The sequence below is a fragment of the Mesoplodon bidens genome, assembly GCF_964165515.1.
Source record: "Mesoplodon bidens genome assembly, chromosome: 6".
Lineage (NCBI taxonomy): Eukaryota > Metazoa > Chordata > Mammalia > Artiodactyla > Ziphiidae > Mesoplodon > Mesoplodon bidens.
Window position 1 is genome coordinate 3057488 of NC_138162.1, and position 25138 is coordinate 3082625.

Sequence of the window (25138 nt, forward strand, 5' to 3'; positions counted from 1 at the left end):
AGAGTTTCCTGGGAATAAATCACTGCTGTCTGTTCTGAGAGCTGCGGTCCAGCCCAGGTGGCAAGTGCTTGGCAGTGACCCAGTGCCCCCTCCAGACACGCAAATTAGGCCGTTTCTCCCACCTAGCAGGAGGCAGCCTCTGGAATCTTATGCTCCCACCCCCTGGCAGATATTTCCACCTGATGAGAACTGATGGGCCATGTGACATTTGGGCCAGTTGAGGGTGTTCAGAGGCTCCAGTCCTCCAGGGCTGCAGGAACCCTACACCCCACAGCGAGCAGCAGACACCCAGCCTGGCTGCTGGATTCCGGACGCCCCTTTCCACACCCGAGCTCCCGCTCAAGAGGCCCTCCCTGCAGACCAGATGCCCCCCATCCTCTCGGTCCCTCTCTCCCTCCCTGCAAAGCCCCTGGAGACTCCAGGCTCGGAGCCACGTCCCTCCCATCTCTGCCTTCATCACCCCATGGCCTTCTCCTCTGGGTCTGTGTCTCTCCTCTTCTCATAAGGACACCGGTCCTTGGGTTTAGGCCCACCCTAACCCAGGAGGATCTTTTCTCCATCCTTAACTACTTACATCTGCACAGACCCTATTTCCCAATGAGTCACATCCTGAGGTTCTGGGTGGACACGGATTTGGGAGGGCCACTATTCAACCTACTTTCTTATGAGGGGGCAGAGTTAATCAGAGGACGCAGGAAGCACAGACCTCCTGGGCTTCCGGGTTACCAGCCCCTGATTGACAGGTGTGTTAACGCTACCTGGCGGGATGGTCATAACACAAGAGACTTCATGATTTGCATACATTCAGGGCTCATTTAGACTCACCCACTTTTTTTCACCCCACTTTCTATGCCCTCCTTCTCTTCTTACAAACATTCCTTCCATCTGGAATCACATGAGGATATGCCTGGAATTCTCCCTTCAGGATTTCCTGCAGAGACTGTCCGTTGCTGGTGAACTCTCTCTGTCTTTTTATCATCCTGAACATGTCTCTATTTTGCCCTCATTCTTGGAAAACATTTTCGCTGGGTATTTTCTTTCAGCTCATTGAAGATGGCCTTTCACGGGCTTCTGGTTTTCATTCCTGTGTTGGACAAGTCAGCCGTTAATGTTACTCTTTAGAAAGTAATCTGTCTCCTTCTTTGGCTGTTTTTCAAATACATTTGACCTTTGAACACCACAGGGCTTAGGGACTCCGAACCCCGGCTCCCACCATGCTGTCAAAAATTTGCATATAACTTTTGACTCCCCCCGGAGCTTGACTATTAATAGCTTACTGTTGACCGGAAGTCTTACTGGTAACATAAACAGTTGATTATACATATTTTGTATGTTATATGTATTGTACATGGTATTTTTAAAAAAGTAAGCTAGAGAAAAGAAAATGTTATTAAGAAACTTCTAAGGAAAAGAAAATACATTTAGAGTATTTATCCATACTATAAGTTTACATCATCTGTTTACAGGATGAATCGTCTGCCAGTACCTATATCAATATTGTCTTATATGATACAAAACACAGTACATGTTATATGTATTACTAGCACTGGACATCAAAAATGAAAAGATAACATGAAAAAAATCATTTATAACAGGTATAACGATTCATGCATTCATAACAAAGACGCAGCAGTATGATTGCTTTATGGTCACCTGGTGTCATCAATACAATTGCCTCACAGTAGCCTAACAACACTAATAAATGAATAGTTATAAAATGTTTATGACATACAGTATTACTGTCATATTCATAATACAGTATTGGAAACATTGTTACATTAAAAAAAACACCTCTGATGATAGGCTGGTACTGTTTCCGTAGTATCTTCAATTAGGAGAGAGAGAGAGAGAGGCACACAGTAAGGTGATGTAATTCTTTGGAAGCAAAGTTATAAAACAGTAAGGAAACGAACACATTATTAATTTTATATTAAATATCATTCACCTTATGCCTACGTAAGGATAGAATAGTATCTACATAGATTTTATGCATTCATGACGTGCGTCTTTTTCTTAATTTTTTCGATATTTCTAGCTATGTGGTTTGTCTGCGAGTTTTTTCATATTGTCTCGAATCTCCAAAAAATTTTCCAATATACTTATTGGAAAAAAATCTATGTTGAAGTGGATCTGCTTAGTTCAAACCTGTGTGGTTCAAGGGTCAACTGTATTTCTCTTTCTCTCTGTAGTTTTGCTAAGGTGAGTCTAGATGTAGATTCCCTTTTGTTAATCCTACTTGGGGTTCATCGGGCTTTTCTGGGGGATATTTTGTGTGTGTGAGTTCCACCAGTTCTATAAAATTCTTCAAGTATTGCTCTGAGCTTCTGTTTTTTCTCACCTTCTGGAGCGTGGTTAGACCAAGTCATCCTCTTCTCCATGTCACCAAACCTCACGCGTTTCCCATCGTCTTGCCTCTCTGTGATGCAACCTCTATAACATCTCTGATCTGTCCTTTGGTTCAGTACTGTTCCTTCAGTTGAACTGGATATACTATGAAAATCAAAATCCAATAAATAATTTTAATTAATGTGTTTTTTATCCCCAGGTTTCTACTTGTTTTTACCCTGCCGGTTCCTTTTGAATAGTTTCCTGTAGATTTTTCCATCTGGCTCTGATTTCTTTAGGCTTGACAGAAACATAGTTGTTTTACAATCAATCTGATTTTTCCAGTATCTGAGCTCTGTGGGTCTGTTTCCTCTCCTGTTCCTCACTCTTTGGGTTAGGTGCCCTTCTGCGCTTGTACTGAGACCTGCTTGCTGTCCTTAGTAGATAATGTGTGGAATTCCTTTGAGGTCGAGGATAAGTGGGGAAAGTCCACATCTGGTCCTTCTGGGTCCTGGGCCACTACAGAGCCAGGGTCACTTTGAGGTAAATTCATTGACAAGGCTCCTCTGAGTCACCGGGTGATGCGGGTCTGTACCATGGTCCCAATTTCTAGTGACTCCAGCCCCACGCTCTGTCCTGAGGTGGCTCCCCTGTGGTCCCTGGGGTGGGCCTTTAGTGGGTCTGTTTCTGGTTCACTTGTGTCCTGAGAGTGGGGCTCTTCATGCTCTAGGCTTTACGAGTTGTGCCTCCTGGGGGCCGCCCTGGGCATGCGGGCCTGGGCTGGGGTCTCTGTGTCTTGCATGAGGCTAGTGAAACCCAAGGTCCCGTTGGTTTTTCCACAAGTTCTCAATTAAGAGCATGCTCAGCTGCACTCACGTCTGCAGGCCTGCCCCCCCTTAGACCTTGGCCTCCTTATTCCTTACTATCTTGTTACCTTATTGCTTTAAAAAAATTTTTTAAGCACTTTTGTTCCTCAGTGAGAGATGGGCCTGATTAACCTAATCTGTCCTTTTACCAGAAGTGTAAGTGCAGGAAACCTCCCACATCCCCACATCTTCTCATCCATCCATCCATCCATCCATCCATCCATGGACACTTAGGTTGTTTCCATGTCTTGGCTATTGTAAATAATGCTGCAATAAACCTGGGGGTGCAGATATCTTTTAAAGATAGAGATTTTATTTCCTTTGGATAAATACCCAGAAGTGGAGTTGCTGGCTCATATTGTAGTTTTATTTTTAATTTTTTTTTTTTTTTTTTTTTTTGCAGTACTCGGGCCTCTCACTGTTGTGGCCTCTCCCGTTGCGGAGCACAGGCTCCGGGCGTGCAGGCTCCGCAGCCATGGCTCACGGGCCCAGCCGCTCCGCGGCATGTGAGATCTTCCTGGACCGGGGCACGAACCCGCGTACCCTGAATCGGCAGGCAAACTCTCAACCACTGCACCACCAGGGAAGCCCTATTTTTAATTTTTTGAGGAATCGCCGTGCTAAGTTCCATAGTGGCTGCACCAATTTACATTGCTACCAACAAAGGGTTCCCTTTTCTCAAAGTCCTTGCCAACGTTTGTTATCTCTTATCTCTTTGGTAATAATCATTCTAACAGGTGTGAGATGGTATCTCATTATGGTTTTGATTTGCATTTCTCTGATGACTAGTGATGTTGAGTATCTTTTCATGTACCCATTGGTCATTTGTATATGTCTTCTTTGGAAAATTGTCTATTCAGTTACTCTGCCAATTTTTAAATCAAATTATTATCAGTTTTTGTTATTTAGTAGCATGCATTCTTAATATAATTTAGCTATTAGTCCTTTATCAGATATATGATTTGCAAATATTTGCTCCTATTCTGTAGGTTGCCTTTTCATTTTGTTGATGTTTTCCTTTGTTGTGCAGAAGATTTTAGTTTGATGTAGTTCTACTTGTTTATTGTTACTTTTTGTTGCCTTTGCTTTTAGTGTCAAATCCAAAATCATTGCCAAGCTTGTTGTCCTGAATCAACTTCTTCCAAAGTTCTGCTAATGTTGATATTTTGATCTCTTCCCATGAATCATGAATGTTCTTAATGGTATCTAGAATGATGAACACTTTCTAGAAAGCTTTCAATTTACTTGGCCCAGCTGCATCAAAGGAATCACTGTCTATGGCAGCTGTGGCCTTACAAAACGTATTTCTTAAATAATAAGGCTTGAGAGTTGAAATTCCTCCTTGATCCATGGGCTGCAGAATAGATGTTGTGTTAGCAGGCCTGGAAACATCATTGATCTCATTGTCCATCTCCATCAGAGCTCTTGGGTGACCAGGTGCATCGTCAATGAGCAGTACTATTTTGAAAGGAATCTTTTGTTCTGAGCAGTAGGTCTCAACAGTGGGCTTAAACTATTCAGTAAACCATGTTGTAAACAGATGTACTGTCATCCAGGCCCTGTTGTTCCATTTACAGAGCACAGGCAGAGTAGATTTAGCATAATTCTTATGGGCTCTTGGATTCTGGGAATGGTAAATGAGCACTGACTTCAACTTAGTCACCAGCTGCATTAGCCCCTAACAAGAGAGTCAGCTTGTCCTTTGAAGCCAGGCATTGACTTCTCCTCTCTGGCTATGAAAGTCCTGGACGGTGTCTTTTGCCTATAGAGGCCGTTTTGTCTACATAGAAAATCTGTTGCGTAGTGTAGCACCTTCATGAATGATCTCAGCTAGATCTTCGGGACAACTTGCTGCAGCTTCTCCATCAGTGCTTGCTGCGTCACCTGGCACTTCGACGTTACGAGACGGCTTCTCTCCTTAAACCTCTTCAGCCAACGTCTGTCAGCTTCAGAATTTTCTTCTGCAGCTTCCTCGCCTCTCTCAACCTTCACAGAATTGAAGAGAGTTAGGACCTTGCTCTGGATGAGGCTTTGGCTCAAGGGAATGTTGGGCTGCTCTGATCTTCTATCCAGACCACTAGAACTTTCTCCATACCAGCAATAAGGCTGTTTTGCTCTCCTATCATTCGTGTCTTCACTGGAGCAGCACTTTTTTTTTTTTTTTTTTTGCGGTACACGGGCCCCCCACTGCTGCGGCCTCCCCCGTTGCGGAGCACAGGCTCAGGACGCGCAGGCCCAGCGGCCATGGCCCACGGGCCCAGCCGTGGAGCAGCACTTTTAATTTCCTTCAAGGACTTTCCTTTGCCTTCACACCTTGGCAAACTGTTTGGTACAAGAGGCCCAGCTTTAGGCCTATCTCAGCTCTTGACATGCTCTCCTCACCAAGCTTCGTCATTTCTAGCTTTTGTTTTAAAGTGAGAGCCGTGCAACTCTTCCTTTCACTTGAACGCTTGGAGGTCATGGCAGGGTTATTAATTAGCCTAATTTCAATACTGTTGTGTCTCAGGGCAAAGGAAGGCCCTAGGAGGGGGAGAGAGAGATGGGGATCAGCCGGTTGGTGGGCCAGCCAGAACACACACATTGATCAATTCAGTTCGCCGTCTTATATGGGTGCCGTTCATGGCTCCCCAAGCAATTAAGATAGTAACCTTGAAGGTCACAGATCACCATAATGGATATAACATTCATGAAAAAGTTTGAAATATTGCGAAAATTCCCCAAATGTGACACAGAGACACAAAATGAGCAAACGCTGTTGGAAAAATTGTACTGATAGACTTGTTCAACACAAAGCTTTAATTTGTAAAAAACACAGTATCTGCAAAGTGCAGTAAAGTGAGGTCTGTCTGTATTGAAAGGACTATCTTTTCTCTGTTGTATAGTTTTGACTCCTTTGTTGTAAGTGAATAGACCATATATATGTGGGTTCATTTTGGGGCTCTCTATTCTGTTCCCTTGGTTTATGTGTCTGTTTATATGCCTGTACCATACTGTTTTGATTACTATAGTTTTGTAACATAATTTGAAAGCAGGAATTGTGATGCCTCCAGCTTTGTTCTCCTTTCTCAAGATTGCTTTGGTTATTTGGTTTCATACAAACTAGGATTGTTGGTTCTTTTTCTTTTTTTTGGCTGCGCCACATGGCTTGTGGGATGTTCCCTGACCAGGGATTGAACCCAGGCCACATTAGTGAAAGCCTGGAATCCTAACTACTAGGTCACCAGGGAACTTTTCTGGTGTTTTTTTTGTTTTGTTTTGTTTTTAATGACCGTTGTTTTATTTTATCTATTTATTTTTTAAAATGCACCATTTCATTTTATTTTTATTTACTGTTTTTTAGGCTGTGCCGCACAGCATGTGGGATCTTAGATCCCTGACCAGGAATCAGACTTGCACTGCCTGTAGTAGAAGCACAGAGTCTTAACCACTGGACCACCAGGGAAGTCTCTGTTGGTTCTATTTCTATGCAAAATGCCACTGGAATTGTACTGAATCTGCAGATTGCTTTGGGTAGTATGGACATTTTAACAACATGAATTCTTCCAGTTCATGAGCATGGAATATCTTTCCATTTATTTGTATCTTCTTTAATGTCAAGGAAAATTATTTAAAGCTTGAAAATAATAAGAAAAAAAAAGCTATCCTTTCTAAGTCATCCTGGGGCATTATTTAAGGCCACACAAGGAATTTCCTTATCTAGAGAATGTGCCTGTGGACTTTGCTGTTTACTATTAATTAAGAGTTTGGACTTTGTGAAGTTATGTTAACTTGCAGATGTGCATCTGGCATAAGGTGACCCCCCAAGGGTTGCAGTTCTCTTGCCGGTGGGACCCTAACCTGTGTCACCTTTAACTCACCTGCGCTGATCCTCAAACTGTTGCAGCCTCTTTTTGGTTCCTGTATTAATGAGCTAATTAATTGTTGATCCATATTCATTTTATATTTGTGTGACAGCCTTGCTTTCAGTTTTCTGAAAGTTATACTCTGACAGCCTCAGAGAAGAATGAGCAAACTGCAGCTGTGTCCTGTGCAGAGATCACATGCTGGTGTTGGTCTCGGGCCAGACCAGACCCCCGACGTCTGTGGCCCCCCTGCACTCAGCTCCCCCATCACACCGGGCCCATTATACCATTGGTCGGAGGTTCTCCTAGGGACCAAATGAGACCCCATTAAGCTCTGCAGTAACAACTATAATAATGATACTAAGAGTTAGCCTCAGTCTCCATCACCTCCACCGATAACAGGGAAGGCCCCATTTAAAACCTGGGGCGGAGCTCAAACAGACACCCTCGACCCTCTGCCTGCTGGATCCTTACATGTGGGTGGTCCTCAGAGCTGAGCTCCCAGGTCAGCAGCCCCAGGCCTCTGGCTTATCAGGAACTGTCTTCCTCGTTGTTTAAACAGCTTTATGAGATGTAATTCACACGCCGGATGATTCTCCCACGTAAGGGGTCCATGGTGTGAGTGTGGTCACAGATGTGTGCAGCCATCACTACTCTCAATTTTGGGACACTTTCATCACCTGGAAGAGAATCCCACGCTTTTTAGCTGTGACCCCCTACCCCAAGCCTCCACCCACTCATCTGCTTTCTGTCTTTATGGATTCTCTTCTTCTGGACATTCCATGTGAATGCAATCATCTAACCTATGGTCTTTGGTGACGGCTGGGAGATGGGGGAGACTGCAAAGCACCACCGAGAAGGAATGGCGGTGACCCTGCCAGGGCGGGGGGAGGGGAACCTCGGACCCCCAGCCACGGCTCCGGGACAGCTGGTGGCCCTTCATTCATCCCGCTGGCATTTCCTGAATGCCAACCATGTGCTTGGCGCCATGTCGGAGGTTGGGAGACGCCCGTGAACAAGGCACAGGCGGTGCCCACCCTCCCTCGAGGCCCAGCCCAGGGGGCAGCAGTGACCACTCAGAGGGGCGAGGACTGTGACAGGGCAGCTGTCCTGGCCCCTCTGGTCACCTTGGGCCCACCCAGTGGAGGACTGCTCACGAGGTGCCTCCTGAGGCGGGTCCAAGCCTGGACGAGGCGCCATCTGTTTTTACTTTGCTGCCGCCTGGGCCAGAGTGATGTCATCAGAGCTCTCGGCCTGGCGGGTGCTGGCGGCCGGCCACCGTGACAGCTCGACTGGGAACCCCAGCTGATGAGGAGGGCTGTGGCCATCCAGGCCCTGGTGGGGACCGAGGCCTGGTCCAGGAACCCTGGCCTGAGCCGACGGGCAGGGGTGGGGTCTCCCTCCTGCTGGGATGAGGGGCTAGGCTGCTGCGCTCCCACTCCCACAGCCCCTCACTGCCCTCAGGTTGCTAAAGGGCCGGCGGCAGGCCAGCCTGGCCGGGCTCTTTGAGCTGAGGCCCAGGCCCAGCCCTGTGGGAAGGCTGTCCCCCCTCCTTGAGGGTTTATCCCCTCCTGCTGCCCGTGACTGCAGGGCAGGGCCACTGGGGCTGCTGGGCCAAGAGTATGGGCTGCCAATGGGCTCAGGCTGGGCCACACCGAGTTCTACACGGATGGGGCGAGAGTCCCGAGGTGTCGAGTGGCCTGAGATCTCCATTTCTGGCCCTGACCCTGGGGTTATGAGCTGACAGTGACCGCCCCACCCCGTGCCAGCCAAGGAAAGCAAGTCGTCACCTTTAACCCTCCAGGTGTCCATGTCCCCACTTTACAGATGAGGAAACTGAGGCCCAGGCCTTATGCAGAGTGGAGACTGAAACTCACGTCCGGCTGACCCCAAAGCCATGCTCTTGGGAGTCCTGGACAGTGCTGTGTGGCCTTGGGGACAAGCAGCCTCTGAGTTGCAATCTCCTCTCCTTACAAAGTGGTGGGGGTGGTGGTGCTGGTGACACTTTCCTAGCGGCTTGTTGGGAGGGTTGGGTGAGATGACAGATGTCCCGGGGACCACATTTGAAGAGCCGGGGGAGGACATGGCGGGAGGGCCGAGCCCCCGCAGGTCACAGCGTCTCTGGATGAGCACCAGGTCTGGGAGGGGTGGCTGGGGGATGTTGACATGGCCCGGCTTGCGGGGCATGTGAAGCTGGGGCAGGAGGGTAGACGGAGCCCACCTCCCGGGCCCGCTGGGCCTGCCCAGAGCCTCCCCCTGGGGAATCCTGCCCCCCTCTCACCTGCTATACACCCCTGGTTGACCCGCTCAGGGTAAGCGGCCTCTCCGTGGCGCCTGCATGCACCCTCGAGGGGCTTTCTGGGAGAGCGCGTTAACACGGCGTGACTGTAGTGGAGGTGGGGTGCGGTCCTCTGGATGCCATGCTTGGGCTGACTCTCCTGCCAGCTCCTCAGGTTTGGAGAACCTGTAGCCAGGTACGCAGCATCCCCACCACATCCCATACCCACCTGGCCTCTGCCTGCTCTTTCTATTGACTTTTTTTTGCGGTACACGGGCCTCTCACTGTTGTGGCCTCTCCCGTTGTGGAGCACAGGCTCCGGACGCACAGGCTCAGCAGCCGTGGCTCACAGGCCCAGCCGCTCCGCGGCATGTGGGATCTTCCTGGATCGGGGCACGAACCCGTGTCCCCTGCATCGGCAGGCGGATTCTCAACCACTGCGCCACCAGGGAAGCCCTTGACCTATGTTTTTATTCCCTACAAGAGACTTCCATTTGCATTTGTGCTACCCCTTCTAGGAGGCCTTTTCTCTGTGTGTCACAGTGTGGTGGTCATGCTGGAACTCTCTAATCTTGTTCTTCAGTTAATCTTATCCCCTAAGCCAGCCTGCAGGCCATTTAAATGTCTGTGGGCTGTTGACCCGGAGAGACATTTCCCAGACTAACCACGCCCCACCTCTCTTTGATACTTTGAATTCTTCATTATCCTAAATGATACGGCTGAGAACATCTTTGTATATAGAGCTCCTCGCCCACCCATTCCAAAAAAATGATTTTCCCTTGGACGAGCTGAAAGGCTCTGAGCCGCTAACTGCCTTTCTGTGTGTCCCCAGGGCACTTGGGGGACACGGAGCTGGGTCCATCACCCCCTTGCTTCCGCTGCTGGGCTTCTGACCCAGACTCCCATGGGCCGTGGGTGCTGAGCTGCCCCCGCCCTGGCCTGTGAGCCGGCCCCCTGCCCTCTGACTCGCCCGGCTTTGTTCAAAGTGTCTTTTTGGTGCTTGGACTATGAAAAGAGAAAGAACTCTGCCTTCCTTCCCCCCTGGAAGACTAAAACGTCCCCCTGTGTTTCTTGTCTTCTCCATTTAGGGGAAAGTCAGCCCGGGTTCACAGTCAGCATCTCTTCCCCCCCCAGCCCCCCACCTTGGATCCCAAGACCGGGGCTTCAGCCTGAATCCTGCACTTCCTGCCGGGTGGGAAGCACAACTTCTCAGCCTCAGCAAGTGCGAGAACGCCCTTGGAGGGGCGGGTGCCTGAGCTGGTGGTGCCCCTTCCTGTCCTGGGCCCTGTGGGTGCAAACCCACGGCAGGCCGGTTGTTTCCAGAAACCCTCAGGCCGGGCTCTTGCGGCTCCGGGCCGGATCCTGCACATGGATCCTCTCTTGGACCCATTTCTCAGATTCCTGCTCAAGTCCTGCTTCCCACACCCCCTCCAGCCCCACCGGAGCTCCAGCCCTGGGCTGTTGCTTTGACATATGGTTCTCACTCCATCAGACCCAACGGCCCTTTTCTAACAAATATTTTTACCAGTTCCTTTATGATCCAGAAATGAAATGCATAGATGATACAGCTACTCTCACACATAATTCTGTGAATGAAAAATGTTGCCTGCCACATCAGTAAACAGAGGTTGTTGCAGCCATCGAGCCATCACAAGTGGGAGAGATGAATGTCTGTTGTTTCCAGGCCCCCGTTTGTGGTCACTTGTTACAGCAGCCCCAGGACATTTACACGCCAAGTCAATCAACTCGTGGTGGAAAGGAGCTGCTTTAAACGGCTTCCCAGGTGCTGCTCTCAGCAAGCCCTTTACATAGAGCAGCAAACAGGCTCAGAGATGCTGGGTGACCTGTCCAGGGCACACAGCCAGGAAGAGGGCGCTTGGTTCCAACCCACGTCTGTCTGACCCTGGGCGATGCGCTCAGCCTGTTTTGTCTGTGGATCCCATCGGGGGCGCGGGGGTGGGTGACGTGGGTGTCCTCCGCCCCCTCCCTACATTCAGGGGGTCCCTCCTGGCGCCTTCACGGGCTTGTGCCTTGGCCCTGCCTCTCCCCGGGACCTTGTTGGGGAGGGGGCTCTGTCCTCTCTCTGTGCCAGTGAGGTCACCGCTCCTGGTGCTAAGCAACCAAGACACAAACCTGAACCGTGGCCCCCGCTGTGGGCTGGGCAGCATGGGCCTGCGTGGGCTAGGGGTGTCCAGGGCCTGGACCCAGCGGGAGGGCCGGGCGGTGGCTCTGGGCCCTGGGTTGGCCTGTCCTCCTAGCGTTTGTGTGGTGGCCGCAGGGCTGGCCCTGATCGCTGGGGACGCGTCTCAGCAGGTCTGAGGGTTTTGCCGAGTTTCCTGAGCTCCGCTGCGTGCAGTCGGTCGGAGGGCCTGGCGGGAACTGCTTCTCCGGTCAAGCTCCAAAACTCTCCACGCCCATGCAATTCCCAAGAAAAACAGTGCTAACCCGTTAAATAAGTGTGAGCATGTCTAACGGAGTTTGGTTTTGGCCCAAATGTTGTTTATTCCCCCAGAGACCCCCGTTATTCACATTTTGCCCATTTATTTTTGGGTGTCCAGGCAGATGCCCACTCTGCCTCCCAGGGAGGCAGCTCCCCCGAGGGTCAGCTCCCCTGAGCTGACCGCCTGCACCCCCCTTGCCCGGCCCGAGGCCCACGGGGCCCCCCGAGGTGGGGGGGGGAGGAGCTGCAGGCTCCGTTCCCTGCCTGCAGACTGGCTTTCCTCCACCCCTTTCAGGCCAGGGTGGGCATCCGCCCTCTGCTCTCTGCCTCTCCTTCTTCTCCTCCCCACCCCCCACTTTTTATTATTAGGAGAGTTTTCAAATGTTCCACATTTCAAACAAAAAGGAAAAAAAAACCCAACAGGCCCACGCTGGCCCATGCGGCCACCACCTGGCCTCAGCGACGCCCTGACAGTCCTCCCCCGGCTCCCTCCTCATGGGCGGGAGGTGGGTGTGTGCATGCAGGGCCTCTCAAGCACCCTTCTCCCTGCGGATGGGGTAACAGCTCCCAGCGGGCTCTCCTTCCCAGTCTCCCCGTCCCTGGCCAGACGTTTGTAGCCAGTCCCTTTACAGAATATGCTCAGCTACCCAGGCTGCCGATGGATGCAGAGCCGCGGGAGGCTTCGGCCCCTCCTCCCCTCCCTCTTTTTCTCTTCTCATTTGAAAGAAAGTTGCAGACATCCCACGCTTCACCTCCAAACCCTTCAGCTTGCCTCCGCTAAACAGAAGGCCACGTTCCATCGTCAGCATGGTACCGTCCTGGCCCTGGAGAACTCAGCAATCTCCTCACTCTATCTTTCATTTCTTCAGTTGTGCAGAGAGGCACCTTATGGCTTTCTGGGTTTTGGGATCTAGAATGTAATTCTCATCTCCCGTTTGGCTCCGCCTCCGATCTATTTCACGGGAGAACACACCCCGCCCCCTTCACATTTTCCCAGGACACTGACTCATGGACATTTTGGAGAACAAGCCGGTCGCCTTGTGGACTGTAGGCGTCTGGATGTCCTCGGGCATCATTTTCCTTGCTTCCCCCGTCCACTGTGTTTCAGCTGCAAAGGCTGGATGAGGTGAAAGTGAACGTTTTTGAAAAGATCACTTCCTGTCCGACCTGGCATCCCATCACGGGCCTTTCTGAGGCTGGCAGATTGCTTCAGCGGACACTTGCCAGGTTCCCCCCGCTGTGCCAGGAACATCCAGCACCCGGCTCCTCCCTCTTCCTTGCTGCCGGGCGGGGCCTGGGTGCTGCTGAGGTGTATGTGGCCGCCCCCCCTTGGCTCTGCTGGAGACCCCGCACAGCCTTCAGGGCTGCTGGCGCCGCCCTGTGCCGGGTGGTCACGGAGCGCCCTCGCCACCTTTCCTCATTCTCCCAAGCTGTCCAGCTGCTTCCGGCCCGCCGGACCTTCAGCAGAGGGAGGCTGGACCAGGTCTGAGGGTGGTGGCCTGGGCTCTGCTGCCCTGCCTTGCGCTTTCTGCAGCCTCGTGGACACTTCTGACTGCACAGCGTGCAGCTGGGATGACCGAGTCACAGGTAATGGTGAGGGGGTCAGGAGCTTTCTCCATCTCCAGGGCCTCAGCTGTGCCCTCTCCTCCCCCTCTCCTTCTTCCTCCAGGGAGCCAGCCTGGGTTCAGACATGCTGCAGGAGAAGGCAGAGTTGGGGGCCTCTCGTCCAAGAGTTCTCACTGCCAAGCTGCAGAGATCCACAGCCCGAGATGCACTGACCAGCTGGCAGCTCTGAGCCGTGTTCGAATCCCAGCTTGAGATGCAGCCAGAGCTGCTCAGATGTTTCCACTCAGTGTTTGGCAAAGATGTCCCGACAGGGAACAAGAGCGAAGAAAGGCAGCGGCCTGGGGGTCGAGGGCAGGGAGAAGGGCTGCTGCCCTTTGGGAGTTTGCTGTTGGGCCTCCGCCGGCCTCCTCCCCCGAGGGTGCAGCCACGCCAGGCGGGCAGGGGGCGCGGGGCGGGAGCGGCCCTCCGACCTCCCCGGGACGCCGGCTGCAGCCGTCGCTTCTGGCGTTGGTCAGTTTGTGTTCCACAGAGCCTTCTACAGAGCCAAGGGGGACAAAACTTTTGTGTGTAACCCAGGGAAACGGAGAATCCACAGCCTGGGCCGCTCCCGGGTGTGGGCCACCAGTGAGGGGTCCCGGAGCCCAGGAGCTGGGAGTCGGTGGTGTCGTGGAAAGAGGTCTCTGGCTGCCAAAACTCAGAAAGAGCTGGACGACTAGACCGATGCTAAGGCAGAAACCCCCAGCTCACCTTCATCCACCACGCATTCTCAGGAGAGTTTCAAGTTTAAAAGAGCCCAAACTTCATCCTTTCAATTCAGGTATTTTCTTAATGGAAATCTCGCCTCATTCCATGAGGATTTTAGGCAGCTCCCGGGAGATGCATAGAGCAAAGTATACAGTGTGGAAGCAGGAAGAAAACTCAGGGCCCAGCGTCTGGAACCAGAGGGAGTGATGGTTGCACAACCTCGTGAATTTCGTAAATGCCCTTGAAGTTTCCACTTTAAAGTGGTTACAATGGTACATTTTATGTTATGCATTTTCTACTACAATAAAAAACAATGTTAAAAGAAAACGGGAGTCCGGGCCAGGGAAGACTGTCATTGGAATGGGGTGGAATGGAAGAGGGCTTTTCAGCAAAAGGCCTTCCCAGCTGATGAAACGGAGGTGGGGTTTGCTCTTCACTCTTCCGTCGGCAGCCAGAAGGCAAAGAAAACCACGTTCGTATCCTTCTGAAAATAGACGCTGAGCCCCTACGGTGTCAGGCCTGCGTGGGGGACACAGTGCTGGTAATGATGAGACCAAAATATCCCTGCCCTTGGGGATCCCTCGGCGGTAGGAAGCCCTTTATACAGCTGCCCCTCGTGGTGAGGACAGCAGCGTGATTTCCACGGGGGGAGTCTGTTTTCGGGCCGTGGACTCTCCAAGAAATCTCCCCCGGCCTCCTGCGGGGAACAGGGAGCTTTTGGATCATCTAAGGCCCCAAACTGGGCACCACAAGGGAGATAAAGGAAATAATCTGATAATCTGTGGACTTTGAATCAAGAAACTCAAATGAAAGAAATGTTGGGCTTATGACACAACAGGACATGCACTGAAAGTGACAGGCCTGGAAGAGGGCAAGACACCCAGAGAAGGGGGGGAATCAAGTGGTTGCAGACGTTCCAGAAACTTCCTGGAGGAGAGAACGCTGAGGCAGACACTCGGGGCCAAGGGAGGTCTGTGTGTGCAGGGGGAACCATTTTGTCACCTTCCCCCACCCTGTTCCTAGGCAACCGCGCATTTGCAGCCTGAGGATCTACTCACCTGGCAGAATTGGGGGGGCCTCCCTGTGGGGCTGCTCCAGTGTCCTCACAAGGGCAGGTAGCGTGGTGGCCGCTTCCCCAGAGAGCTGGGGAGGCTGCAGTGACCTTTGTGACCCGGTCTTGGAAGCCACGCAGGCCTGCTTCAGGGCGGGAGGGGACCACCGTCCTGGCGGCAGGAGGAGGGGAAGTAGAAGACGCAAGAGGGGCTGTGATCAAAGCGCTCACAGCTGAGAAGGGGCGACAGTTGATGACAGGCAGGCGTCCTCAGATTCAGGAAGCTGGGTGACGAGAGGTAAGCCACCGCAGACACACGATAGCACACTGGGGCCGTGAACGAAGAGAAGGTCCTATGTAATCAGACGGACGGAAAAGGCCGATTCCCCATCAAGGACAGCCATGCTGACAACAAACTCTCAAAGCACAGCAACGGGAAGGCGTCCCCAAAGTGCTCCCCAAACAACACTCCCCTCCCATCCATCAGGTACCCGTGAAATGCCGTTTAAAAAACGGTGGATAGAGACAACGTCAGACAAACAAGATCTGAGTTAGAGCATCCCCACAGACCCTCAGGAAAAGGACTCAGAAAAAGTACGGTTCAGGAGGAAAGAGAATGATCCAAAGGGAGAAGGAGACGCCAGGAGGAATGGTTCGCAAAGGTTTTGTTTAGAGTTTCTCACATGTTTACCAAACACAGAAGGAGGCTGTGCTTGGAGGTCAGGGAGGGAGGGGCGGGGGGGGGCAGTGCTCGGGCACAGCCTGCATCCCCTGCAGGGAAAGTGGCCACCACTGTCCCAAGGGCACTCCTACACGCCTGCACACGCACACACGCATTCAGTCAGACTGGTGCTGCTGCTGGAAGAAATGGTATAAAGAAGAGACCCAGCCCAACACCAGCCTTGTCCACTGTGACTGTAGAAAACAAATCTCATTTGAGGGATGAAAAAGATAGAACTCCAATGCCAGCCAAGAATAACAAGGAAGATGGGAGGGGATGATAGGAGTGAAACTACTTTAGATTCCTCTTCTTGTTTCAGGGAAAGGTAGATAAATCAATTTTCAGCTTAGATAGGCACGTCAAACCTATAAGGATAACTGCTGAAAACAAATAGGGTGGAAAAAGCAGCAGAGGGGAAAAACAGAACTGAAGAGAACCTCCGTCCATAGAAAGGCAGGACAGGGTTGGGCCGGGAGCCTGGACGGGTCAGGATGGATAGAATGCACACGGAAGGCAGAGTGATTTCAACTACACCTGTCATCACACTAAACATAGAAGGACAAAACTTACCGGTTAAAAGATGCTGACAGATTGGAGAAATATATCAAACCTAGGCTGTGCTGTTTACATAAGAAATTCCTCACAAGGGAAGAAAACAAAGGCAGGGCCACCAAGGACCCGGATCCTTGGCAAGTGAAGTCTTGGGTCACCCCACCAGCAGAGGTCCTGCAGAGGTCAAGGGGCAATGGAACCCTAGGTGGAAGAAAGCCCCACATTGTTCCTGTCCCCCCTGCCCCTTTCAATCTGCCCGGCAGGAAAAACGCTGGTACAGCTGGTTGTACATTTCAGGGGGGAGCGTGTCCTGCAGTCATACTGACACTGCCCACGATGGTGTGGCAGCTCCTGGGACATGGTCCATCCTCTGTGCTGGGGACATGAGCTTTTCAACCAGAGGGAGGACAGGACTGGGTGAGTGTTGAGGGGCAGAGGGGTGGAATGTGTCTGATGTTTTTTTGTTTGTTTGTTTTTGCGGTACGCGGGCCTCTCACTGTTGTGGCCTCTCCCGTTGTGGAGCACAGGCTCCGGACGCGCAGGCCCAGCGGCCATGGCTCACGGGCCCAGCAGCTCCGCGGCATGTGGGATCCTCCCAGACCGGGGCACGAACCCGCGTCCCCCGCATCGGCAGGCGGACTCTCAACAACTGAGCCACCGGGGAAGCCCTGATGTTTTTTTTTTAAAAAAAACAGCTTTATTGGGATATAATTCACATACCAAAAAGTTCACCCATTTTAATGTACGATTTAGTGACATTGATTACATTGACAGTGCTGTACAGCCATCCCCACTATTTATTTTTGAAACACTTTCATCACCCCAACAGAAACTCTGTCATTGCTAAGCAACAACCTCCCATCTTCCCCAGCCCCTGGTAACCTCCAATCTACTTTCTGTCTCTATGAATTTGCCTCTTCTCAATATTTCATGTACAATATTTGTCCTTTTGTGTCTGGTTTCTTTCCTTAGCATCACGTTTTCAAGGTTCATCCATGTGGTAGCACGAATCAGTGCTTCATTCCTTTTTATGGCTAAATAATATTCCACTGTACGGATGGACCATGATGTATTGTTTATTCTTTGTCTGTTGGTGGGTGCATGCGTCTGCACCTTTAGCTATTGTGGGAAGTGCTGCTGTGAGCCTATGTGTACCTGGACTTGGGTTCCCGTTTCCAGTTCCTTTGGGTCTGTACCCAGGAGTGGAATCACTGGGTCATCTGGAAACTCCACGTTTAGCTTTATGTTTTCCGAGGTGGCTGCACCATTTTACATTTGTTGGTATTTTGCTTGCCCCTCCGTACCCACGGTCCGCCTTTCTCCCCTCTGCTCTCTGTCCTGAGGGTGGTCCTGGGTAGACCATATATATCAAAGGCACCTTGCTCCTCTGGCTTCCAGGTGGACTCAGCCACTGGGTGGGGGTGGGAAGAAAGGAGGGAGGGGAGTAGGCAGGCTGTGCGACCCCCCCCCCCACCCCGAGGTCGTCTCTGCTAGCCGTGCATCTCCTCCCAGGCTGATTTCTCCACGTGGGGTCTGGAAACTACCTCCCCTCCTCCCTGGGGGCTGGGATGACAGCCCCAGTCACCGTGCTGTCCCTAGGACACCCATTCTCCTGCACCACTGCAATCGTCCCTTTGGGAATAAACCCTCCTTGAATGATCTTGTCCTGAGAGAGCACCTGCCTCCTGCTGGGGCCCTGACTCAGGCGAGTTGGAAATCAGACCCTCTGCAGGTTCCGACTGGCGTGGCCCCCTCTGTCTCAGCCACTGATCCAGCCCCACTCCAAGACCAGCGCCCAGCACACGGCAAAGCTCAGTAGATTTTTTTTTTTTTTTTTGATAAACAAAGGAATGATTTCAGGATTCAAATCAGGTCCCTGTATTCTAAGCACAACCGAGACTCAGAGCTCCTGGCCTGGGTCCTGACTACAGAAAGACTGGCTTTCCCTTTAGGGGCCTCCCATCTACAGGACAAACCAAACAGGACATTCCCAGAAGAGGTGGAATTTCCTCTTGCAGAAGACCTCGGAAGCCCTGCAGTCGACGGTCTGCCCACCTTGGGCTCACCTGGGCAGGGGACCAATCCTGTCTAAGTTCAGTGTCTTCATCCGTGAGATGGGGAAATTGCTAGCCTCACTGTGATGACTCTGCAGAGAAGGCTTGCAGAGAGGGGCTCGCCTTGCCTGGCGCATACGGGGAGGCCTGGAGCAGCCTCTGTGATGACATCATACCTCACACCTGATACGTTCTTAGGGCACTGAGTGCCCCTCCTGAAATGCTCGTGGTCTGACGGCGTTGACGTGTCTGCTCAGCACGGCCCGCCACTTGTCTTGTAACCAGGACAGAGGCACAGATGCCGAGACCAGCGGGTTCCAAACCACCGGTCACTTCCCACTCTGCCTGCCCCACACAGAAGGAGGCTTAGCTTCCACTGAGAGAGGTGGGCAGGAAGGGTTTCTTGGGGGGTTGTGGGGTTGCTGGGGGTGATGGAGAAGAGGGTACTTCCTTCTCACGGGGTGCCTGGTGAAGGGGCGCCAGGGAGCCCCCTGCAGCCTGACTTGTGTTCTGTGGCTTGTGGCTGGTGGACCAGCTGTGTTTGGAGCCCAGCCCTGCCCGGCTGTGTTCCTAGTAAGTAGCATCGTGTACAGATGCTCGGGAAGCATTTGCTGAATAAATAAACACCGGACATGCGAGTCCAGAGAAACCCTACGAAACAGGAAAGAGGGCAAAGGACGTTTATAAGAGTCCGTTAAGAATGCCAACGCATGGAAACAGCTCCAAGCCCATCGACAGGGATCGGGACAAATGAATTGTGGTGGATCTGTGTGGCAGAATGTTACTCAGAAGTACAGGGATGGATAACGGCTCCATGAATCAGCAGGGATGAAACGTAAGTGAGGGAGAAAGGCAAGTGGGAGACAGATGGATAGTCAGTGCTGGTTCCGTAAATGCCACACCTGCTGCTGCTGTAAGATGACCACAGATTTGGTAGCTTAACGCAGTACACACGTATGATCTTACAGTCTTGGGGGTCAGAGTCCAAAAGCCGTCTCAATGGACTGAAGTCCGGGTGTCCGCAGGGCTGGGTCCTTCTGGAGGCTCCAGGGGGGCTTCGGCCGCCCAGCCTGTCCCAGCTCTGGAGGCGCCCGCGTTCCTTGGCTCCCAGCCCTTCCTGGGCTCCCGGCAGCGTCTTCCCTCCTTGACCTCAGCCTCCGTCCTCACATCTTCTCTCCGCTCTGACCTCCTGCCTCTCTCCCGTAAGGACCCTTGTGACCCCACAGGACCCAGCCCCATCATGCAAGGTAACTTCCATCTCCAGATCCTTCACTTAATCACCTGCATAGTCCTCTCCCATAACCGAGTCACAGGTTCGGGGAATTAGAGCATCTTTGGGGGCATCGTTCTCCCCGTCACACGGGTGAATGATCAACCTGGCATTCAAGAGAAAGGTGGCCTCAGGGATTCCCTGGTGGTCCAGTGGTTAAGACTCCGTGCTTTCACTGCCGAGGGCCTGGGTTCAGTCCCTGATCGAGGAACTAAGATCCTGCAAGCTGCGCAGCGTGGCCAAAAAAAAAAAAAAAAGAAGAGAGAGATGAGCTCTGGGGGCGGGTGGGATAGGATGCAGGCGGTGCACAGACGGGCTGTTTTATCATTATTATTATTATAAAGAACGGGAGAAGCGGCCTCTGTGCCCCCCTGTGTCCCCCCAACCCTCTCCCTCAGTGCCCTCCAGACAGCTCAGCCCCCAGGGCTGCACCTCTGTACCCAGGGATGCTTGGCCATCGTGACGGGCGGGGGTGGGGGGTGGAGTATAAATACCCCAGCTCCCTACCCTTGGGGCTGTTCCTTCTGGACCATTTTCCCAGCATGCCCCTGCAGGACTGCACCCCCCAGTCCCCTGCTGTGAGAACTGACTTCACACATTCTTGTGTGTTTTTTTTGCAGAGAGGTTAACAGTCCAGTGGACTTTGGTACATTCATGTGTTGTCCGACGGTTACCTCTATCTACTTGGAATACGTTTCCCTCAGCTGAATAACATCCTTTACCCATCACTCCCCCTCATCCCCTGTATGTCTGGCTTCTCCCCTCAGCACCATGTCTTCGGGGCTCGAGTATAGCATGTGTCAGCGCTTCACCTCTTTGCACGGCTGCATGACACTCCGTTGTGTGGGTGCCCATGCGTGGTTCATCCATCCAGCATGGTACTGCCGCTGTGACGGCGCTGTGTGCCCGGGCCAGTCCTCATGTGTCCACCTGGAGAGGATGCTCGTAACCGGTGCCTCCCCTTGCCTGTGGCCCACTCCCCGCCCCCAGCGTTCTCTCCATCCTCCAGATGAACAGCCTGCCCTCCAATCCCTGTCTCTGGCTCTGTTTCTGGAGAAATGAAAATTGCACAGAAATTTCATGAACGTTGACATTCGTGGTGTCTGAGCCGTCTCCTCTCAGCCAGTGCTCTCCAGCGTGGCAGCCCAGTCATGGCCGTGAATTGAGATCGAATTAGATGCCACCTGAAGGTTCCCAGGCAGGCAGGTCACGTTTCCAGTGCCCCAGGCCCCATGTGTCTGTCCAGTGGCTGCTGAATTGCATGGGAAGAGGTAGGACAACCCCCCATCACAGAAAGGACTACTGGACAGTGCTGCTCTGCACTTTCCGATGCGTTTGAAGTATCTTACACTTAAAAGTGTAAAGTTTTGGGGCTTCCCTGGTGGCGCAGTGGTTGAGAGTCCGCCTGCCGATGCAGGGGACGCAGGTTCGTGCCCCGGTCCGGGAGGATCCCACGTGCTGCGGAGCGGCTGGGCCCGTGAGCCATGGCCGCTGAGCCTGCACGTCCGGAGCCTGTGCTCCGCAACGAGAGAGGCCACAACAGTGAGAGGCCCGCGTACCGCAAAAAAAAAAAAAAAAAGTGTAAATTTTTGACACTTAAAAATATGCCCTCAAAAGTCCCCAAACAAACAACAAAAGCAAGCTGTGTTTGGGGCCCGAGGGGCGCAGGTGATGGGGGGGGCAGAGCCGGCTGGAAGGTGCTGGTGGCACTGGCCTGGGGTGAGCTGCCTCGGGGAAGCTGGGACTCAGCCTCTCAGCCTGGAACAGGGCCCCTGGAGAGCTGGGCAGGTCTGGGGGCATGGATGGGGCGCCCTGGGATTGGGAGCGCTGCTTTGAGCACCCTGATTATTGGAGCAGGGACCCCATCTGAGGTCCAAAGACAGGACCTGCAGGCCAGGACCTTACTGGGCTGTTGGTGAAGCTCCACAGATGTCCGTGCAGTGATGTGCCCCCGCAGGGCTGCCCGGGGCAGGCAGAGTGGGCACTTCCATGCCGGGAGGGGTCCCCTGCCCTCTCCCTCCACCCTGGAGGTCACTGCTGCTTCCTGGAATGTCTGGTTCAAGGCCGCTCCTGCCCACCAGCTGGGCCCCCAGCTCTCTGATTCCTCAGTTCCTTGTCTGGGAGATAAGGCCCCCTGGCCTCCCACCGTGCTGGAGTACCCTCCTCCTCCTGGGTCTGGCCTCCTTTCTTATGCATCTTCTTAATTTAACCAGCACTTCTGGAGAACTCACCGTGTGCCTTGATGGCTTTTTTTTTTTTTTGCGGTATGCGGGCCTCTCACTGTTGTGGCCTCTTCCGCTGCGGAGCACAGGCTCCGGACGCGCAGGCTCAGCGGCCATGGCTCACGGGCCCAGCCACTCCGCGGCATGTGGGATCTTCCTGGACCGGGGCACGAACCCGTGTCCCCTGCATCGGCAGACGGACTCCCAACTACTGCGCCACCAGGGAAGCCCCCTTGACGGCTTTTAAACATTCGGCAAATTTTACCTCCTTGAGGACGTCGTGCTCCCGTGAGACGGGTGCCCTTACGAATCTCACTTTCCAGACGAGGAACCTGAGGCGGGCAGGATGCACGAACTGTCCCCCGTCACACGGTCAGGGTGGCCGCGCCCGGCACAGAGGCCCCGCGCGAGGGCAGCAGGAACTGTCCTCCTGTAGCACTTTAAACTGCTTGGGAGTGAGAGACAGGGCCCTGCTCGGCCATCCCCGGCCCTCCTGAGCTTTGGCTGGATGCAAGCAACATCTCGAAGCAGAGGAAGGAGCTGGCAGCCCTCAACCTGTCGGCAGGGAGGCCGCAGGGACCGGCCGCACCCTCCACTCACGGGGGCCGGGGCTGGGCAGTTCCTCCGTGTCTGGGATCCCAGCAGCCCAGCGCATGAGTTCATCCCACCCACACCCTGGCCTCACTCTGAAAATGACCCCTGTGTCCTATTGTGTATGAGAGATTTCATGGGATCCTGAAGAAAATAAAACAGTCTGAAGACTTGGAACTGGGCAGACCGTGTGTCCACCCCGACGTGGCGTTTCTGCTGCACGTTTTGTCTTCCTTCCCGGGCTTCCTGGACCACAGTGGTCCCCTCCCTGGAATGGACGTTCTGGGACTGCTCAAAGAACATTCTAGAGGAGTGATGTGATGTCCACCCATTGGAGGGGCCTCGCTGTCCTTTGTGGGGTCTCAACACCGCCCCCCTTTGAGCTGCTGCAAGTTCAAGTTTCTTGGGGCGATCCTCCTCCCAGGAAAGTACATGGGGCACTTTCTCATGGGCTTGGCCCCTTCCCCTCGGAGCCAGAACATTGGGCACGGACTAGAGACGATTAAATAAATAATGTGGGAATAAATATAAACAAGGGTGCCAGGGACCACGGAGGCCAGCTCTGCACTGGGTCCTCCTTCCCCAGGTCTCCCAAGACCCATCATGTGGAAATTAAAACTCCATCTTCCAGAAAATTAATGAAAACCGCATTTACGAGCAGCTGTTCCCGGGTGTGAACTCTGTTGAGAGGCCAGCGGGTCCAGGGGTGAACTGCAGAGGCCCCGTCCATCCTCCGCTTGTAAAGGGCCCCTGGGAACGCAGTGCTGGGGGCACACCCGTGAGGCTCCACGCTCAGGGCAGCTGCAGTCAAGCGGTGACTTGATGTGCTCTCATGGGGAGAGAGACACCCAACAGGTTGATCTTCTTTTAATACATTCTTTTAACCCTGTGCTGGTACAAGCATGGGGTTTGCTCTGGGCCTCAGCACGCGTCCCTGATGTCCCAGCAGCTGGTACCTTAATTAGCAAAATCCAAGCATGGTTTTGTAAGTGGAAGGGGTGGGCTAAATTTCTAAGATTCCATATTTCTGGCCACTTTTATTGCAGTAGCTTGAGCAGTGGGCTAAGCACCCTATAAGCATCACTTGATTCCACGCTCGCAGCAAACTCTGAAGAAGTTTCCATTCTTACCTCCAGTTTACAGAGGGGAAAGCAAGGATCAAAGAGGGGAAGTAAGGCTTCCCTGGTGGTGCAGTGGTTGAGAGTCCGCCTGCCGATGCAGGGGACGCGGGTTCGTGCCCTGGTCCGGGAGGATCCCCCATGCTGCAGAGAGGCTGGGCCCGTGAGCCATGGCCGCTGAGCCTGCGCGTCCAGAGCCTGTGCTCCGCAGCGGGAGAGGCCGCAGCAGTGAGAGGCCCGCGTACCGCAAAAAATAAAAAAATAAAAAAAGGAGGGGAAGTAACTTTCCCAAGGTCACTCAGCTAGGAAGTGTCTTCCCAAGTCTACAGTGGGAACCCCTGTGCTCCACCCAGTGGGGGGGTCTTAGAGAGCTGTGTGCCAACACTGAGCCAGGTGGGGTTGAAACAAACACTCAGAAGTGGACTCCCTGCTTCCTTACCCTGGAGATGTCATCTCCCAGCCCCCAGGCAGGCCCCTGATGGAGGGGCCAGGGGAGTAATTCCCTTGGTTTATCATGGTCCAGAGGAAGGCGGAGTGTTTTGCCAAAAGCTTGCCCTCTGGCTTCACAAAGAACTCATCTTCTGGACTACAGACTCCTGTGCTGGATTGAGTAGCAAAACGTATTTTCCACGTTAAAGTCATCTGCGTGGGAGCCTCACAGATGGAAATAAAATATTTACCATTTGGAACGAAATTCCAACTGGAGCAAGAAGCAAAGGAGGTGGGGGCAGTGGAGGAGGTCTCAGATACAGACAGCTGCTGCCTAGCTGTGGCTGTAGGAGAAGGGACTGGGCCTTGAGGCTGGGCCCGGGGCTGCTGTGTCCCCCTCCGGCCGTATTGGGCTTTCCGGGGCTTCACCTAGGGGCACGTCTGCCTGCTGCCCAGGCCCCGGCCCCCTCCCCAGCGCCGCGAGCCTTGGGCCTGCTGACGCTCTGTCCTCAGATGCTGCCCAAGCCTGCCACGGTGTCCCCTCCCTGACCCCGGCCCATCTGCTCTCCTTTTAGCCTGCCTCCTCTCTGCCCCCCCCCATGACCTCACCGTGACCAGCTGTGCTCTCTCCCCCGCAGACCCCACCTCCCCATGGAGATGTCCAGAGAGGCCCTGGGGGCCCAGAAGGTCCAGGTGAAAGGATCTCTGAGAACTCTCATCCAGGCCACCCCTCATTCCGGGAAACTGAGGACCGAGCGGGAAGGGAGCTTGCCCAGACGGCTCCTGGAGTGAATGGCTATGTCCAGGCCCCTCCACCTCTCACTGTCCTTGACTTTGGTTTCCTTGAAGGAACGTTAGTTGTAACGCACAAGGTGATCGCGGCTGAACCGGAGACAATGATGGAGAATTATTTCCTCATCAACGGAGTGGAGATTCCACTGCTCGTCATTCCCAGCTGGGCAGTCCAGGCCCCCTTCCCCGCTGGCCCCTCTCCCGGGACGGGCGAGTCGTGCGTGGCGCGAAGGGTGACCAGGTGTCTGGAGAACGAGCCCTGTGCTCCCCGCTACTG

The 25138-nt window shown here is 53.1% G+C and overlaps 1 long non-coding RNA gene across 1 annotated transcript; it reads left to right on the forward strand.

The window, feature by feature from the left end:
* The first annotated feature begins 11902 nt into the window (after positions 1 to 11902).
* On the forward strand, positions 11903 to 22512 carry LOC308619193. The gene is made up of 3 exons (XR_014016136.1): positions 11903 to 13338; positions 13421 to 19686; positions 20330 to 22512. It is a non-coding gene; the product is annotated as an uncharacterized lncRNA (long non-coding RNA).
* The last annotated feature ends 2626 nt before the right edge of the window (positions 22513 to 25138 follow it).